The 20,973-nt window shown below is 33.6% G+C and overlaps 1 protein-coding gene across 3 annotated transcripts in view; it reads left to right on the top strand.

Annotated features, from left to right (window-relative positions):
- Gpc5 (glypican 5) overlaps nucleotides 1-20,973 on the top strand; it is a 1,368,088-nt gene that overhangs the window by 40,183 nt on the left and 1,306,932 nt on the right. The gene's annotated exons all lie outside the window — the stretch shown is intronic.

The raw sequence follows: 20,973 nt of genomic DNA, 5'->3' as shown, positions 1-20,973 counted from the left end.
TTTGTTTACATACATAATTAAATAATAAGCCTGATTAATTTTTAAAGCTATATTTATTAAACAAAATAAATACAATAAATCACAATAGAATTAATTTGAGTTAAAATGTAGCTCCTACATTTTTTTTCCTACAAACACAAATGTCTGATTTTGGGATGCTATAAATTTAACTATTTTGTCAGATGTTTTATAACATAAGTTTTTTATGTTATGGAATTTATTCATGTGAAGTAGTTGGAGAAATTTATTGATGTATATTTTAAACAGATTTGTGATTAGAATGGCTAAATTAGAAGACTTTAGCCACCCACCAGAAATTATGTGATGATTTTTTCTCATGAAAATGATAATGTGTACAATATGAAAAATATATTTTAGAGGTAGATTGGCAATGAAAGCAAAGTATGAGACAGCAGAGAATTTGTGATTGCCAGTCATATGCTTGAAAAGGTATGCTGGATCCAAGTGAAGAAATGTTAAACATAACCTTGACTTTTAGAGAAGATTTGAAGATTTTTGAACAGGCAGGTACTTTATGATTTCTCATCTTTTAATATAAAAAACTCACTCTCTCCATGTAAGACTAGATGGTCAAATAAAATCATGACAAATTTAACCTGCTCTTTTGGATAGCAGAATTAACTATGTAGATGACAGAAAGTGTCAACAGTAGCTATCACACAGTAATTTGATTATTATCTTCTGTCTTCAAAGGTACTGGGATAGAGTTTCTAGATAAACTGATAAAGATCAAGCATACTAAGTTCAAAAGATTGTGAAAATTGGAATATGTAGAATTTTAAGATGGGATTCAGACTACTGAAAACCTGTGGTGATAGTGCTAAAAGATGAGTGATAACCATTTCAGTAGCAGAAATGTATATTAAGGTCTGGGGATTATAACTATCTGCCAGGGTATTGTGTAATTTTATACAGTCTTTGGTTATCAATGGTAAATTGTACTTGCTGTATTTAATAGTTGAGTTTTCTGTTTATTTAAATTTTAATTATAAAAATAAAAAGGCTAGAAATATTCTTAAATATGACTTGGTATAATTGTCATTTTCTCCCTATGTGGAATGTCAAGTATTATTTAAGAATCATGAACAGGTAAGACAAATTTAGAAGAAATTTGCCTAAAGGTTAACTTTGCTGGAATGGATTCTCTTTCAATACTTTCTAACTCAAGGTATAGATTAAGTAGTTTTCTTTCCTTATAAAACAAGCTGAAATGTACATGTTAAGAGCAATATGAGAGGTCACATTTACTGTATCATAACTGACCAGGCTACTTTATCAATAAAGTATCAATAAAATGCTTTCCATCTCATTCCTATGCAATCAAAATAGCTGAAGAAAATTCAAAGTCTTTTTATTTTAAATAAGAAGAAATAAGCCAATACATTTTATCGGGAAACAATCAACTTGAGAGACATTAATATAGGATTCAATTCATTTCTCCAATTATATCAGTAGATTTGCTATAGTTTGATTTTTAAATATTTAAATAAATAAAGTTAGAAATAAATACTTTTTATTTATATTTCTTACTTCAACAATGCTAACCTTTTCCCAATGATATTATGGTTGTAAATGATGTTCAGACTGGAATGCATAATGGCCCTTTCTATCAAGGGTCCTATGTAAGCCCCCTGAACCATGTTTTTGGAGCAATTCTCCAATATGGCCAATGGTTGTACTGGACACTATGGACGAAGGTTGGGAGATTGGCAGTTCACAGGTAAGAGAAGAAGCCATGATGACATGCATGCTATTCTGCCTACAATTCACATTCTGCTCTGGAGTCTGCTACCTGGGTATGTAGTTTACTCAGCCTCTGGAACAACACTACTTCCCCCCCCCCAACAAACTTAGTGCAGTTTGTTTCAGGTCCATGATTAAGACTTAGGACGTAACTATTTTCTAAGGCCAGTCTCTCTTGCAGCAGTTTTTAAGGTAAAAGGAATAATCTGATATTGGTGTGTCTGTTTGTAGGTAAGTAGGCTGTTTGCAAAGAGGAGCACTGGCATTGTCACAGTGCATAACTCTATCTTCAAAATAACCAGAGACTTATTTTGTACTTAGATCAGGTACTTAGATTTTAGCTAGTGTGCAAGTATTGAATCCATTTACTTTTATTGACTCCTTCAGATGTCTGACATGCTAACATATGTTTATTAGTGTATTAATTTATAAATTACAATGGGAACATTATAGTATTTCTGTCAATGGCATTTTGAATGTAATTGCACCTCCCCTGCAGTTCATGGTTTAGTGTGCTATCTCACAGAGTAGCTATTAATATAATTAATTGTTGTTTGTATAACTATCCTTTATCTCTGAAATGTTAACAATTGCTTCTTCTGAATCTGTGTCAACAGGCTGCTTTAATTATGAAAAATGGGTCATTTTCTTGTATTCTAGGTAAAAGTTATAACAGCTTAAATTATTTTACAGTGGGAAATAAAGCTTTTTTTTTTGCATGAAACATTATTGATTGTGGAAAAAATTAACCACAGATGTCATACTGGCTTTTCTTTGACAAATTTCTTTTTAAACTCCAAGAACTTTTGTTGTAATTCTGACAGATAGGAATTATGACATTATTACCTATGGCTATGGTAGTCTGACTAAGCCCAGTAACTCGTTCATGAGAGGCCAAACAATTCTTGATTTGTATATTAAGCACAAGTTAAATATTTTCACTGTGAGAACTGTACACTTATTGCCTAGAAGATGAGTTAATGGTTCATCAGATTATTTATCATTTTAACTTTATATCATCTAAATTTAATCTTAGTTTTGCACGGGGGATCATAGGAATAATTTTTAAAAGCTGCATATGTGTTACTAAAGGACAAAGAATCTAGGACATTATAGCTAATTATATTTCAGATCTCTGTCTGCCATCTATCTATCTATATATCTATCTATGATCTATCTATATATCATCTATCTATTCATCCATCTATCTATAATCTGTCTATCCATCCAGCTAATCTGTTCAACTCATCCATTTAATCTGATTTACAAAATTTCCTTTTTTGTGCTAAGAATTGAATACATGATAAAATATAGACATGTTACATTTGTCCTTTCTATTGGCGACATTTCAATAATTTCCAACTTATTTTCAAATCTTGACATTGCAGTGAAACTTCTTGATCATGTATCCATGCATATGTGTTTCTTCAGGATTTGTACATAGAAGTGCAGTTGGGTTTGTGGGCTATGCACATTGCCTAAGTAACTAAAAACTTACTAAAAATTCTCTGTTGAGTAGCTGAAGCAGTTTACATTCCCACTAGTAGTTTGTGTGCCTTATCATTGTTTCAAATCCATCCCAATGCAGTATTGTCAGATGTTAAGACTTTTGATGAACTAATAAGATATAAAATGGTATCTTGTTTTCAAAATGTGTGACCCACTGATTGTTAGGGACATGAAGGTTTTTCACATGAAGTTCTTTATTTTCTCTTATGAATATATCATGCATCATGCAAGATTCTATGCTGAAAAGATATTTATCATGCTATGATTATTTTGAACATATTTAAATTTTTTCTAGGTACACATATCATCTTCTGAATCTTAATTTTCATCTAAATAATTGAAATTTATTTCTATATTCTACAGAAAACTGAGTTCTGTATATCCTGAAGCTGGCAATCACATGGTTACTCCTGCCTCTGCTCCTCCACTATTTTCATTTGAAGTTCCCTGCCTCTTTCCTATCAAGTTAATTCAATATGACATCTTTCTCAATTTCAAGCTCACAAATACATGCATGCATACTCATCTATGATGTATGTATAGAATTTTATGAGTTGATAGTAATGAAAGAAGACAAAATTTACAGATGACAAATAATCTCAAATTAAACATGAATAGCTATGTCTGCAAGTCTTTTTCACCCCTTCACATTTTTCTTCAAAACCAACAGCTTCCCTTTCTCTCTGGCCCATAGTTCTACCTCCTGATAATCTCTTCTCCCCAGATGGCAAGATACTGTATCTTCTAGTTCCAGGCTCTTATTATATGAGCACAGAAGTATTGAATAACCATCACACAGCTCTAAGGGCGAATATAAACTGAATACTTTTTGATCACCTTTTATCTATTAGGTATTTTGGTGACAATGGATTTACCAAATCAATAAACAGAAAAAGTACAGTGATTTTTTTTTATAATGTGTACACAAAGTGTGTGCTTTTTATTATTAAATCAAATCCATTACCTGCTTTTAAAAGCTATCCTTTGTGATAGTAATCCATGAAAAGAAATAAGCATTTATTATCTGCCTCTAAAATAGATCTTGTTAATGTTAGGAATGCTTACTTTTTTTTTTTTTTAACTCAGTGCCTTGTGCTTGCTAGCCAGGCACTCTACCACTTGAACCACACCAGCAGCCCTTTTTGTGTTGCATGTTTTTGAAATAGGGTCTTGGATCATATACCCAGTCTAGCCTGGATCATGATCTTCCAACCCATACTGGGATAATGGGCGCATACTATTGTGTTTAGCCTTCAGAGTTCCCCCAAAATTTTTTCTCTGGGATGACCTAGAACTGCAGTCCTTTTGATCTCTGCCTCCTGTGGAAATGTTTATTTATTTTATTTATTTATTTATTTTTGTTTCCTTTATTTATATGTTCATACAATGACTGGTCATTACTCCCCACCTTCCCTCCACTCCCTTCCTTTCCCCCCACCCCCTGCATCTCCCCCCCATCCCCTCGCTTCCAAGCAGATACTGTTTTGCCCTTATCTCTAATTTTGTTGAAGAGAGAGTATAAACATCAATAAGGAGGACCAGGGGTTTTTGCTAGTTGAGGTAAGGGTAGGTATACAGGGAGATTCCTAGTATTGCTTCCATATACACATGTATTCCTTTCTAAATTGATTCTTCTCCAACTAACTTCTCTAGTTCCTAGTCCCCTTCTCCTATTAGCCTCTGTTGCTTTAAAGGGAAATGCTTATTTCTAAAGGTAATGTTTATTAGTACATTTAATTAGGAATTTAAAAATATATATTTTATGTAAATGTTTTTTCTCAATTTCTTATGACTAAATATTTAAGGAAGGAAGAAATAAGCTGAATGAAAAATCATTTTTCTAAATATTGTGCAGAAATACACATTAAAGGAAAGTTGCAATGTAATTATATTATGTGCTATGAAGCTTATTTTAATAATTCCATATTTATGAATTAATAAAATAAATTTTTACCCCATGGAACAAACTTTAATATTGATAATGATATTTAAAATTTATATGCTATAAAATGTGAAATTCAGAACTTTTCTTTCCTAGATTAGCCCTATATACATTTAATGTATGGATGTGGGATTTTTTTGGTCAATGGTGTCAACTAATATGTGGATAAATATTTCTGTATAATATACTGTGGTAATATCAAAAGTAATGTATTTCTTATTAAGAGAAAAATGGGGATTAAGGATTTATTTGTATATTCCTAGGTATTTTTACGTAAAAAACAAAATTTCAGTGATTATAATTAATTGCAAATTATTACTAATATATTATGATTACAAATTCTGTGTGTAAACAAATCTGTTTGAGATATATCTTTATGTACTATGTTACTTACCAGCTTTTCTCATAGGGCATTTCTAATGGCTGTTTTAATGTCAACATACTTAGTTTTAGGAATGATAACTTACCCGTTATATACCTAATGTAACTAATGTAAAATAATATTGTCAGTATTTTGAGAGTTTACAGTTTTATGTATTTTGAGACCTTGTAAAATTTTATCTCAGATATTTAGTGATCACTTTAGTCTTACAGGAAAGATAAAATATAGACATTATTAAAAGATGCAAGAAAATATATAATTCAATAGTATATCTATTTTCACCTTTTGCCTATTATCTCATAATAGTTTCTCATGAGGTATTAATTTATGTTATACATGGTTATTGTGTGGCAGATGCTACATGATATATTGCTGTCCTGTTGTCAGAGCTTCAGACTTTTTTGGGTGACCATCTTCAATGACAATGTGCTTAAGGACATTGAATCCTGTTACAGCTATTGGGGTGATATGAGATGGAGTAGGAAATGTGCATATGGTTGAAATAGCTTTTTTGAGAAAAAAGGAAAGAAATTAAGCATAAAGAGGTTAGAAGGTCACCACTGGAGATTAATGACAAAGCTTGTATGTCTGATGGTATGACTGTTTTCATTTTTAGCCCTTTTCAGTGCCAAGGAGGAGGCACAAGTAAAGTTGTACCTATATACATGGTTGAGTACTCAGAATGAAAAGTCATGGGTGATAGGAGTTCCATTTATTCATCCAATAAATATTCATCAAGCAACTTCTATTTTCCAGTATTATTTTAAGTGCTTGGGATGGATCAGTAAATGAAGCAAAGATCTGTATTATCCTAGTTTGTAATTCATCCAGGGAAGACAGAAAATGAACAAACACAATTTAGATAGAAGTTAGGATATATTTAGTGCTTTGGATAAATATATTGCACAGGATGAGGGGAATTAGAAGTACTAAAGAGTTGCAGTTTTAAATTGGATATTCAGAGAAAGGTAACATTACAGTAAAGTTTGAAGAAAGTGGAAGATTGAGTCATGTGGTTATGTGGGAGAAACACATTCTATGAAGAGGGGATAGCCTGGCTAGGATCACGTGCTAAGGGAACAGCAACAGCAAGGAGGCCAGTGTGACTGGACCACATTGAGTGATACGGGGATGGGTGGTTATCAGAAATGATCACGTACAGCCTCTTAGGCTTTTCATCTGAAACAGAAGTTTTTACATATGGGTGGCTTGATTTAAAAATAATTACCTAGTCATTGGACCAGTCTGCATGGTGGCTATGTGGGATTTAAGAATCCCAGGTAAGATACTATTTTAATAATCTAGAAGAGACGCCATTAGTGATTCAGACCCAGGTGTTGACAGTGGAGGTGGTAAGAAGGGGTAAGATTCTGGATACATAATCAGTAGGCCCTGGGCATGGTAGGAAAGGAATTAAAAACCGGAAGGGCCTGGGTGTGGTAAAATATACCAAGGCTGTGTTTGTGTAGTAGGTGCCTGGAGTCTGGTGGAGTTACAGAAGCCCAGCTGTAGGATGTGTATGTGCATTGACTTTGGAATCTCTTAATCTCTTAGTGCAGAGTAGAGTGAGACAAACTGACCTGTTTCCCTGAAGTTCACAATGAGAGAAGGACGTTGGTTGGTGTGGCAAGTATATTGCTTGGTTATCAGTAACAGCTAATCTTTGATACAGATTTGAAGAATAATGGTCTGGAACAGGCAGGAGTTTTTTTTTTTTCTCCTTTATTGTGCTGGGTGGGGGTACATTGTGGCATTTACAAAGGTTCTTATAATTTATCAAATATATCATACTCGAATTCACCCCTCTAACCACTCTCTTTTGTACCTCCTCCCCCTGGTTTCTGGAATAGTTTCATAAAGTATCATTTTTGCATTTACATACATGTGTACACATTTTTTGCACAGTATTCACCCCCCATACCCTTTCCCCACCTCTTCCCCCTCCCACTGGTACCAACCCCACCCCAGGACCTGTTCCATCCTTCTATGCTTTTAATGTTTCTCTACTGCCTTGCTCTGTAAAGTGATAAAATTGTTTCTAAAATAAAATATATCTAGATAGGAAAATAAAATTAATTTTGATAATACATGATTATACACAATGAAACATTTCCTCAATATTTAGTATAATTTAAAAGTGAAGAGCGTTATAAAGAAATGTATTACACACAAAGTCAACTTGAATAAAATTTGCAAACAAATTGAGCACTAAAAGATACATGTAATGAGCTGGGCACTGGTGGCTCACGCCCGTAATCCTATCTACTCAGGAGGCAGAGGTCAGGAGGATTAAGGTTTGAAGCCAGCCAGGGCTGGCTCAAGATCCTATCTTGAAAAATCCCAACACAAAGAATGGTTGATGGACTGGCTCAAGTGGTAGAACACCTGTCTAGCAAGCATGAAGCCTGAGTTGAAACTTGGGTACCATCAAAAAAAAAAAAAGTCGTATAATGAGATAACATTGAATAAATTTGTAGTATAGTAATCAAGCTGCAAATCATGAGTTTGAATGTGTGAAGATTTTTTTATTCAAAAAGATAGTTACAAAAAAAATTAAAAATAAAGTTATTTGTTAGTAACTCAGCAAATAAGGTTCTATGATGAACCTTAGTGCTTAGGACTCAATGTTGAAGTCTTGGTGATAATTATGATGACATGAAGAATACATTTGCTACTTTTTATATAAATTGAAAAGGACCTAATTTCTATTTGCCAAGCAAGTGTTAATAGTTCATCAGTCATTTAACTATCTTTTTACTATATCATCTCTTCTCTAATTATAAATATTTGCAGTTTTGTAACATTATTGTTAAATTTAATATTTTTAATGATACAATTTATTGTAAACTATGAATATAATTTATTAAAATGCACAAATGTTCTTAATACTTAAACTTTTTCTGTAACCTTTTTTGTAGCCTCCTTTTTTGAAGGAAAAGGAAAAGATGAAAATATTAAATCATCATCCATTATATTCAATTGGCAAAGTGATAAGATATAATGGAAAATAAGATAACTCTCTTTCCTCAAATAGAGGACTTAAATTTTATAACCATTCCTCAGTGTAGCTGTTCATGATGGGAAATTACCCATGCATATCTTCATGCTTTCAGCATAAAATACACTAGCAATAAATGGAAGATAGATGCTGTAGCTTTTATACAGAAGGGAATGGGATTAAAAATGACATCTTAAGATCCAGAGAGTTATAATAGTAAATAAATAAAGGGTAATTGTTGGATAGCTATACTGTGCTTTCCTTATTCCAGGGTAATTCTGCCTGTGGGCAAACTTTTGTATAAACAAAGATAATTGAACTTTTGCACCTTAAAGGATATTGTTCTCTTGTACTATTTATTTGACTTAATTCCCTCTGGGTACAAACTTGACTTGAATGTTAATTTAGGAAACATATTCAATATTTTTTCCTTAAGCAGGAAGAAATTGAAGATATTCCATAATAGAATAAAATTCGTCTTTGTTGTGGGAAAACATTTGTTGTGATTGGATAGACAATATGCTTAGGAGTTTAAGAAAAGGGTTCTAGAGTGTGAGGGTCAAAATTTCGACTCTATCTTTAGATTTGTTTGCTGGGTTCAATTTCCTTGCTTGTGTAATGGGAGAGTAATAATACCTTCTTCCAGGCTGCAATTAGTGAGGATGAATTGAGGTAATCCTGTCACGTTCCTAGCATTGTGCTGTTACATTACAAGCACTCAGCATATGTTAGCTTTTCTTCTTCCTTAATTTTATTGAGTATGTTTCTCCCCCAACATTTGATAGACAGGAAAACACCGCGGGGCAGAAATTATCTAATGACTTTTATGTAAGTGCACTATGGGGAACTGTTAAAAGTCAGTGGTCGCACTGGAGTGGTCCAGCAGAGAAAGGTCTCGGTAGTGCCAACTTCTAGATCTTTTCTTGGATCATTGTACCCAATGAACTTGCAAAGAATGACATTTTGAGTGCTTGTGGTTAGTGCAAAATATGCTCTAACTTGGCAAAGGCAAGCAATTTAGAAAAATTATCTGATGAATAATAATAATTGGTACCTTTCAAAGCAGAGTTTTCTGCTGCCTAGCTGGTAATTAAATGAAATTTCAAATTTCATTAAAAGGTATTTAATTGTAATGTTTTGACTGATTTCAATCGAAGCTAACATGTGAGCTTAAATCTAAGAGCTCACAAATATAATTATTCAAAGTGACAGAGTCCATAGGAAATTATTCAATGGTTGGCTTAAGAAACCATTATTATTATCCTTCTTCATATGAGAATATCTTCAAATCCATGAAATTTCCAAGTTTTCATGCTACTCGTTCATTCTGATCACATTCAGGGATGTTTGACGTTTATGTTGATGTATCTTTACAAAGCCAGGACTTTAGAGTGTGCATTTGTGAATTCTTTGCTAGAATTACTGACTTAAAATTAGTCCTTTTCACTGCAGTATAGATAAATAAATTCATAGTCCTCAGAACAATGCGAAAGGCTTTATGGTTGATAAAGTATGGCATAAAATTTAATCTAAGGTATTACTGAATTTCTTTGGAGCCTAATGTTCATTAACACAATTTTTATTTTGTAGAAATGTTGCTACTATTTCATAAAAGTGTATAACTGTCTGACAGTTGCATTTCTTACCTGCTGAAATGTGAAATATTATTATCACTTACCTGCAAGCATTGTACCTCCACCAGGAAAGACAGGAGAGAGATGGGCACTTAAAATCTCTTAAAAGAAGATTATAAATTCTCTTTGTAAATCATACTTAGAGGAGTGGGGCAAAGGTGTACATTGGTTCAAAAAGGAATAATAAATTCTGGGTATGTATTCTGACTTTTAAAATCTTTGTTTAATGTGCTTACTTTGTAGCTGTAGTCCCAGGGTAATACTTTAGGGTGATCTAGGCCAACTGCTTAATGTCTTTTTATTACAAACATTCATAGTAGTATTTATGTTTTTAGTAGTATTTATGTTTTTACCTACACTCAATATATATGGCACATTTCTTATTTTAATGAGACTGTATATTTTGAATGTGGATTAATAATGTATTTAATAATTGGTGCAGCTCTTCTGGAAAGCAGTTTGACAATACATAGTTGTAAACTAATGGTTATATATATTGGAAAAGTTTTTAGAGGCCAATTAGGCCTGGTTAATGTAACATTTTTTTGTAGTAGCTGAGTTTTGAGAGATTGTAGATATGTGAAATTGAGGGAAAGGTAAATAAAATACAAAAAATGCTTTATGGAATAGTATGCATGATTAGGAATAAAAGACTAGATGCCAACAGTGACATGGATTGATTTTAAAGACATAGAGTTGAGTTATGAAAGGAAGCAAGAGAATGAGGTACATAGTGCAATACAACACATGTATCTTAAAGATCTGAGCAGAACTGTTTATGTATTTTACTAGAATACTTGTCAATCAAAATACTCACATTAAGCACATCAGAATTATTTTAAGTGTATATGATTGTATATTTTAAATCAGACCTCATAAATTTTAAGTGTTGAGGAACTGTAGGGATAGTTTTTAAAAATCAAGGTCAAGGAAGTTAATTATAAATGTACCAAAACATACACATGATCTATATGCTGAAAATACTGATGAAAAGAATCAAAGAACCTCAGTAAATGAAGAGAGATGCCATGTTTATTAATTGGATGAGAGCCTTATAAAGATCATGACTACCAAAATTACTCTATGGTCTTAATATAATTTCTGTCAGAAACCTAGAAGACATTGTGCAGACATACTCAAGCCTTTTCTAAATTTTCTATGTAAAGTCATAGGGCCTAGAATAGTTGAAATAATTCTGAAAAATAAATGAGAGAAATCACTGTACCTGATAATAAGTTTGGTTATATAACTGCAGCAATTAAAACTATAGTATTGGCAGAGTGGTAGACACATAGATCAGATTAGAGAACTCCAAAATATGGCCACAATATATTGCGTTCTGATTTTTGACAGAGATGCAAAAACTCTTCAATGGAGAAAGAAGATCCTTTATAATGAATTGCAATGAACAATTGGACATCTATAGACAATAAAATGGACATAAATCTAACCCCATGCAAGGGGTCAACTTATGAAAAATCAACCCAAAATAGAACACAGGTTTAAATGTAAAATATAAAACTGTAATAGTTTTAGAAGAAAATCTTCAGGACTTAGGTATAGATGAAGACCTATTAGATTTAACAAGAGCAGACGTCATCAAAATTAAAAACTGTTCATTAAAAGATCCTGTTGAAACTATTCCAGGAATGGGGGGAGTGGGATAAAGGAGAATGATGGAGGGGGTGAATTCAACTATGATATATTTGATATATTATAAGAACTTTTATAAATGCCACAATGTACTCTCATCACAATAATAGCAAAATAAATTAAAACAAAAATAAAATATCCTGTTAAGAAAATAAAACATTGGAAGAAAAATAACTGTAAGCCACGTTTCAAGTGAGATACCTGTATCTAGAATATGGTAAGAACTATCAGCTCAATGCTAAAGCAAAACAAAACACAGAAAACAACCAAAGCAACCCCAAACAGTTTAAATAGAAAATGGACAAAGGAAATAGATATTGAACAGGAGTGGATATTCAGATGGCACTTAAGCTTATGAAAAGATCTTGTCATCATGGAAATGCAAATTGAAATCACAATGAGATGTCACTACACATGATCAGCATGCTAAAATAAAAATAATAACAAATGCTGACAAGGATGCTGGTGGGAATGTAAATTGGCACAGTCATTCAAGAAAAGAGTTTGGCAGTGTCTTTAAAAATTAACCATGTGTTTATTTTAGTGCCTAGCAAATGCATGCTTGGACATTTATTCACAGAAATGACATGGGGGAAGTGTTTTTATCCATAAAAACATACACAAATGTTCATAGCAGCTTGAGTTATTGTAGGCAGAATGCATGCTTGAATTATAGAAGCCAAAACAACTTAAGTGTCCTTCAGTAATTGAATGAATAAACAAATTGTGTGGTATGTTTTCATATCATGGAATATGATTTAGCTATAAAAAAGTGAACTGATGATACATGCAAAAACTTGAATGAATATTAATGGAATCAGGATATTAATGGAATCATGCCAATTGAAAAGCCAATCTCAAAAGATTATATACTGTATGATGACATTTATGTAACATTTTTGAAATAACAAAATACAAGAAATGAAGATAAGTAGTTTCTGAGTTAGGGATGATCAGGGGAAAGGATGAATGTGTCAACACAGATCAGGTATGAGGGAGCTTTATGGCAATGAAAGTGTTCTTTATCTTGATTGTGGTGGTGGTTACGTGAAGCTACACATGATAAAACTATATAGAACTATACTCCCAGCTAAGAATGCATGCAAAATTAGAATAAGCTCTGCGAATTGCACCAATGTCAATTTCCTGGTTGTGATACTGTACTATAATTATTGAGGTGCTTCTGATGGGGGAGATTGGATGAAGGGTGCTAGAGACTTCTCTATACATTGTCTTTTACTTGTAACTTCATCTGAATCTCTAATTATTTCAACATAAAAGGTTGAAAAATGAGCATAATAATTGCTCTTGGGTCATACTAACTGATCTTAGTCCATTTCTTAGCCGTACTTATCTTGACTGTCACATTTGTGGCATTTTTAAATGCAATCTGATTCTTTAATTTCCTCCACCTTCTTCTGTTTTTTACACTTACTCTTCATCTCTAATGCCCCATTTTTTTGCGGAATAATAAACACAGTAAAATACACATTGATTTAGGTGGGCAGTCTATGAGTTTTAACAAATGCATTACATCATGCGAGAACTACCAAAATAAGGACAGAGAATATTTTCCTTACCACAAAATCATCTAAGATATTTGTCTCTTTGGTTTATCTTTTCCAGAATGTTATACAAATGAAACCATATAGTTTATAACCTTCTGTTATATACTGTAGCAGTATATACCATTGTATGTACAGTATATACACTGTGTGTAACTTCTACTAAGTGCCACAGCTTGTATCCTAATCTTGAATTGGAGATACTATATTCTTCTTTTGTTGCATTTTATTGTGAAAATATTTGAAATTGTTGGCACTTTGTGTACTTTTCTCTCATTTTTTTTGGCAGTATTGGAATTTGAACTCAGAATCTCAACTTGCTAGGCAAGCACTCTATCACTTGACTCCTACTTTCAGCCCTAAATTATTGACAATTCCTATTAATTTTTGTTTGAAGACTGTAAGATACTTGGGAAAAAATTCTCTTTGTAACTATAGTAACTTTTAAGTTTTGTAATAATTCTGTTTAATTGATAATATTTAAATTCTAATATTTTGGTATTGGAATGTCTTCATTCCAATTTCAGCTAAAATATTTTCATAGAAACTGTCTTTCTACTTAGAGTTTTGAATACTTCACTGAAAATCTGCATGTTCTAAATCATAAACTTTCTCATTTCCAGTACATGATAGTAGTGAATATACATTTACTAAAATAAAAATAGCAGCTCCATCAAAAGATTCTTCCTACAAGTTGAATGGATACAAATAAAATTTAAATTATGAACATTGTTTGAGATCCCCTTGTTTAATTAATTGAGTTATTTTCTAACTTATAGTAGAAACAAATTTCAGTATCTTTTTGTTTCAAATATTGTTTTTGACAGTTAAAATATGTTAAAAGCTTTGAAAACTGGGGTTTTTTTTTTTGAGGGTGTGCTATATCTTTAAATATTTTGATTTAGGATTCCATGTGTTTTTTTTTTTTCTGGCTGTAGGATGACCAGGCTATTTTAATAGTTTGAATGAGGGAAAATACAAGGGAATAAGTTTCAGAAATGATGGGTAGAGAGTAGGGAAAAATCATTTTAAGTATATTCAGAAAATTTACCAGAATTTACTTCAATGGTTATAGAGTAGGATTAGGCACAGGGAGTAAACTAAAATAAGCATAAGTATTACAAGAGAGTACTCTTTTAGCGATTTTCAACAGCCTCATTTTCCCTACTTCTACCTCAGTTTTAAATAAAGTTTTTAGTTTTGGAAATTCTATTCAACTCCAAATCTGTGGGTTATCTACTATGCAGAACTCATATGCACCTTTTTCAGTATTTATTTAGTGTGTCTTAAATGCTGGACACTGCTGTGTTTATTATTTATTTATTTATTTATATTGTTTTATTATTCCTATGTGCATACAAGGCTTGGGTCGTTTCTCCCCCCTGACCCCACCCCCTCCCTTACCACCCACTCTGCCCCTCCCTCTCCCTCCCACCCCCTCAATACCCAGCAGAAACTATTTTGCCCTTATCTCTAATTTTGTTGTAGAGAGAGTATAAGCAATAATAGGAAGGAACAAGGGCTTTTGCTGGTTGAGATAAGGATAGCTATACAGGGCATTGACTCACATTGATTTCCTGTGAGTGTGTGTTACCTTGTAGGTTAATTTTTTTTGATCTAACCTTTTCTCTAGTTCCTGGTCCCCTTTTCCTATTGGCCTCAGTTGCTTTTAAGGTATCTGCTTTAGTTTCTCTGCGTTAAGAGCAACAAATGCTAGTTAATTTTTTAGGTGTCTTACCTATCCTCACCTCTCCTTGTGTGCTCTCGCTTTTATCATGTGCTCAAAGTCCAATCCCCTTGTTGTGTTTGCCCTTGATCTAATGTCCAGATATGAGAGAGAACATACGATTTTTGGTCTTTTGGGCCAGGCTAACTTCACTCAGAATGATGTTCTCCAATTCCATCCATTTACCAGCGAATGATAACATTTCGTTCTTCTTCATGGCTGCATAAAATTCCATTGTGTATAGATACCACATTTTCTTTCTTTCTTTCTTTATTTATTTTTTTTTAATTTTTTTTTTATTTTTCTTTTATTATTCATATGTGCATACAAGGCTTGGTTTACTTCTCCCCCCTGCCCCCACCCCCTCCCTTACCACCCACTCCACCCCCTCCCGCTCCCCCCTCAATACCCAGCAGAAACTATTTTGCCCTTATCTCTAATTTTGTTGTAGAGAGAGTATAAGCAATAATAGGAAGGAACAAGGGGTTTTGCTGGTTGAGATAAGGATAGCTATACAGGGCATTGACTCACATTGATTTCCTGTGCATGGGTGTTACCTTCTAGGTTAATTCTTTTTAATCTAACCTTTTCTCTAGTTCCTGGTCCCCTTTTCCTATTGGCCTCAGTTGCTTTAAGGTATCTGCTTTAGTTTCTCTGCATTAAGGGCAACAAATGCTAGCTAGTTTTTTAGGTGTCTTACCTATCCTCACCCCTCCCTTGTGTGCTCTCGCTTTTATCATGTGCTCATAGTCCAATCCCCTTGTTGTGTTTGCCCTTGATCTACTGTCCACATATGAGGGAGAACATACGATTTTTGGTCTTTTGAGCCAGGCTAACCTCACTCAGAATGATGTTCTCCAATTCCATCCATTTACCAGCGAATGATAACATTTCGTTCTTCTTCATGGCTGCATAAAATTCCATTGTGTATAGATACCACATTTTCTTAATCCATTCGTCAGTGCTGGGGCATCTTGGCTGTTTCCATAACTTGGCTATTGTGAATAGTGCCGCAATAAACATGGATGTGCAGGTGCCTCTGGAGTAACAGTCTTTTGGGTATATCCCCAAGAGTGGTATTGCTGGATCAAATGGTAGATCGATGTCCAGCTTTTTAAGTAGCCTCCAAATTTTTTTCCAGAGTGGTTGTACTAGTCTACATTCCCACCAACAGTGTAAGAGGGTTCCTTTTTCCCCGCATCCTCGCCAACACCTGTTGTTGGTGGTGTTGCTGATGATGGCTATTCTAACAGGGGTGAGGTGGAATCTTAGTGTGGTTTTAATTTGCATTTCCTTTATTGCTAGAGATGGTGAACATTTTTTCATGTGTTTTCTGGCCATTTGAATTTCTTCTTTTGAGAAAGTTCTGTTTAGTTCACATGCCCATTTCTTTATTGATTCATTAGTTTTGGGAGAATTTAGTTTTTTAAGTTCCCTGTATATTCTGGTTATCAGTCCTTTGTCTGATGTATAATTGGCAAATATTTTCTCCCACTCTGTGGGTGTTCTCTTCAGTTTAGAGACCATTTCTTTTGATGAACAGAAGCTTTTTAGTTTTATGAGGTCCCATTTATCTATGCTATCTCTTAGTTGCTGTGCTGCTGGGGTTTCATTGAGAAAGTTCTTACCTGTACCTACTAACTCCAGAGTATTTCCTACTCTTTCTTGTATCAACTTAAGAGTTTGGGGTCTGATATTAAGATCCTTGATCCATTTTGAGTTAATCTTGGTATAGGGTGATATACATGGATCTAGTTTCAGTTTTTTGCAGACTGCTAGCCAGTTTTCCCAGCAGTTTTTGTTGAAGAGGCTGCTATTTCTCCATCGTATATTTTTAGCTCCTTTGTCAAAGATAAGTTGCTTATAGTTGTGTGGCTTCATATCTGGATCCTCTATTCTGTTCCACTGGTCTTCATGTCTGTTTTTGTGCCAGTACCATGCTGTTTTTATTATTATTGCTTTGTAATATAGTTTGAAGTCAGGTATTGTGATACCTCCTGCATTGTTCTTTTGACTGAGTATTGCCTTGGCTATTCGTGGCCTCTTGTGTTTCCATATAAATTTAACAGTAGATTTTTCAATCTCTTTGATGAATGTCATTGGAATTTTGATGGGAATTGCATTAAACATGTAGATTACTTTTGGGAGTATAGACATTTTTACTATGTTGCCACATTTTCTTAATCCATTTGTCAGTGGTGGGGCATCTTGGCTGTTTCCATAACTTGGCTATTATGAATAGTGCTGCAATAAACATGGGTGTGCAGGTGCCTCTGGAGTAACCCTTGTCATAGTCTTTTGGGTATATCCCCAAGAGTGGTATTGCTGGATCAGATGGTAGGTCAATGTTTAGCTTTTTATGTAGCCTCCAAATGTTTTTCCAGAGTGGTTGTACTAGTTTACATTCCCATCAACAGACACTGCTGTGTTTAGTCAGTGCTTATTTGGCACAATTGAAACTCATGTATAGCTAAATTGGGTCCAAACTTAACATAGAAAATCAATTTATTTCAATTACCTGGGAACAGTGCAAAATGAGGAATACCTGCATTTCTTCTAGGAATTTTCCTGAAATTATGACTGCTTTTAAGAAGCTTAAAATCTATTGTACAGAACACACCAATGATTGCAATTCAGTGAACACTGCTGTGATGGAGTTGAGATATCTGAAAAGACACCTGATGTAGGCTGCTGATGTAGATTGCTGAGGAAGGAATGTGCTGGGGAAGTATGTAGGGAAGAAAAGTTCTCAAACTGGTAATGTTAGGTGAAGAACAATGGTGAGGTGATTCCTGTTGCCACAGAGGGAGAAAGAGTGGAGAATTAAATGTACAGGAAACCTCTAGAGCTGTGGGCACTAGAGAGTATTGTAAAGTTAGCTTAAAGAAGTAAAATCTCTTCCAGTTATTTCCTTAGAGCCTGAGTTTATGCAATTTCTCATTCCTAACTTTTCTCTCTTTTCTTATTTTCTTTGCTTATTTTTTGTCCTCTTCTTATGCTCTTAATTATATCCCTTTTCTTTAGTTTCTTTTCTCCCATCACCTGTATGTTTTTGCTGTTTGCAAGAACAATAATTTAGATTTGTTCATCCTTTAGAGTTCTGTTTTAATAAGATCTATTTTAATCTTTAAAAATTCTAAGTTTTAAAAATCTTTTTTAAAAGGTGACAAACTTTTTACTTATGAGTCTGATTTATTAAGATTAAGTTTTTAAACTTTAATTTTTCTTTTTGGTAATGAAAGTATTGTAGGGGATAAATCTTCCTTTAATTACTACTTTACTGTATTGGATAGATTTAATATGAAGTATTCTTTTCATTTTATTTAAGATAGTCTTTAATTTTACTTTCGGTTTTCTTCTTTGAAGTTATTGAAGCAGTTTTTGGCGGCTTGGCTCCACAAAGAGTCCAAGTCCTTATGAGCAGGTGGTGTCTCTCTGCTCTGGATGAAAGTGAAACTCTATCTGAGTTGTTGACTCTAGTGGCAGAGGGAAAGGGTTATCAGGGCTCCACAGGCATCTGTGTGAAAGTGGCGCATGTAGCTTGCACTCAAATCTCATCTGCCAGACAGAGTACTGAGGCCATGCCTGATGTCAAATATGGTGCTCTGTAACATTCCTACAGGGAAGAAAAACCATATTTGAGTGAAATTTCAATCTTCTTTAAAGGATATTGGCATGGGTTGGATTATACCCCCTCCTCCCAAAAGATATGTTGGAATTTTTACCCTCAGTGCCACAGAATGTAACTTTATCTGAAAGTAGGTTGTTTACATGTACCACAATGTCTCATTGACATGAATGAAATCATTCGACTACGTGCTAATCCTATATATCTGGTATCTTCATTTATAAAAACCAGAAATTTGACAGAGAGAAATGTGTGTAGATGGAAGATGATGTGATAACAGAGGGAGAAGCCATCTACGAGCTAAGGAATTTCTTAGGCCACTAGAAACTGAAAGAGAACCTAGAACAGAATCTCCCTCACGTTTCTCAGGAACTTAGCCATGATACACTATAAGCATACATGGAAATGTCACAATGAAATCCACCTGTACAACTAATGTATATTAAAATATTTTTGAAATTTATGTCAAATAGCAAATTATCTACTTGAAAATATTGTTTTATTCCATGGTTTCCATTTGGATAAGAGAATCATTCCAGGTTATGTGTTTTGCCCTTTTAATCTCAAGCACTATGACCTTGATGCTATTTTAACTTATATGTTTATATGTATAAAAATGTCTAAAGTAATTAATATGACTAATTTTGAGTCTCTAAGATTAGCTGTTTGAAACAGCAAACGAGCCTCTGTAAGAACCTGGAGCGAGTCTTTCTAGTTGGACTGTATTAGAATTCCATCTACATTTTAATTTGTTTCCTGCTGTGTGGATATATTAGACTGAATCTATTACCTGGCTCAATGGTCCTTTCAGACAATTTCCCTTTCTCATTCTGATTTTATTGTAAGTGATCATCAGCATACCATACAAGTCTGCAAATCCAATTTTGATCTCTTCCATGAGACACTGATGACTACAACTTTACATTAAAGAAATAAAACCAAATCCCAAAACAAGAACCAATGAAGTATTACGATACTTAATCGATTGCCTTTTGATTAAAGTAGCTGGTTAGAGTGTTGTGTGAGACTTTATACTTAAACAGGTCTTCTTTACTGATTCCTTGTTTGGGTGCTGTGCAGAAGAAAATTCTATAACAATTGTGCCCTTGGGACAGGACCTTGTTTAACATTTAACAACGCTTTATGTTTAACCCTATTTTGAGATGCCTGTTTTCCTGATGACCATGAACTCTCTGCTGTTTTTTCATTTGGAGATAATGTTTCTCTGAGTATTTATTATAACTTTAGCTTTAAATATAATCCTTTCATGCATTTAATATAGTTAATCCTTACTGTGAAACAGATTAATGGACCTTTGCTGTAAAGTTTAGGAACATTAATTTTGTTCACTCCGGTTTATTTGTGTTGGAATCTTACTGGAGTGTACTTTTTCAGGACAGGTCTAGAAGTTAGCAAGATGATATCAGATGGGAATAGGATGGCATTTCATTTTCTCATGCCACCCAACAGTTTGATGAAGTATGCTTTTAAGGAATAATAGCTAGTAGTTATTCATTTTTTTTGCACCTGATGTTCTCTTCTCCATCTTCAAAACTGTCCATTTTCCACTTTATACCTGATATCTTGTTTGGCCCTCCATTCAAACTCTAAGATCACTTATTTTTGTGTTTGTCTTTCCTTTTCCATTTTTGATATTTTATTCTTAATATAGAATTTACTCTTTTCTCTCTGCTCTTCTTGATATTTTTATTATGATAAGAGCCTCTTGACTAGATTAACAAGTCTAGATTTTGTCCTCTGCTGATCCCAAGTAACCTAACTGGTGAGGATTCTAAATGATGACATTCATGTACCATTCTTCAATTTAAAATTCTTCAGGGCTTTGCAGTTTCTTCCTGCTTATAATACTATCTAATAGTCATAGCTTTGAATGTCTGCAATAATCAGTGTTATATATTCAAAATTAGTTTCACTTCATTTCACTCCCTTCTTTTCTACAGCATGTCCTGTTTCCAGAATTCTCCATTCATTCAATATTGTCACTTTCCTGTGAACAAAAGTTATGTTTGTTATTTGTACCCATTAGAATATCACTTTGCTCATCCATGATACATGTTCAATTGATGTGATTTTTTGGTTTTGTTTTGTTTTACAGTGTAATCAAGGTGATCTTTAGATGGATGGGATAGTGATTTATTTATTCTGTATTTT

This window comes from Castor canadensis, chromosome 10 (assembly GCF_047511655.1).
Source record: "Castor canadensis chromosome 10, mCasCan1.hap1v2, whole genome shotgun sequence".
NCBI lineage: Eukaryota > Metazoa > Chordata > Mammalia > Rodentia > Castoridae > Castor > Castor canadensis.
The sequence above is the reverse complement of the archived record's forward strand: the minus strand, read 5'-3'. Positions and strand labels throughout refer to the sequence as shown.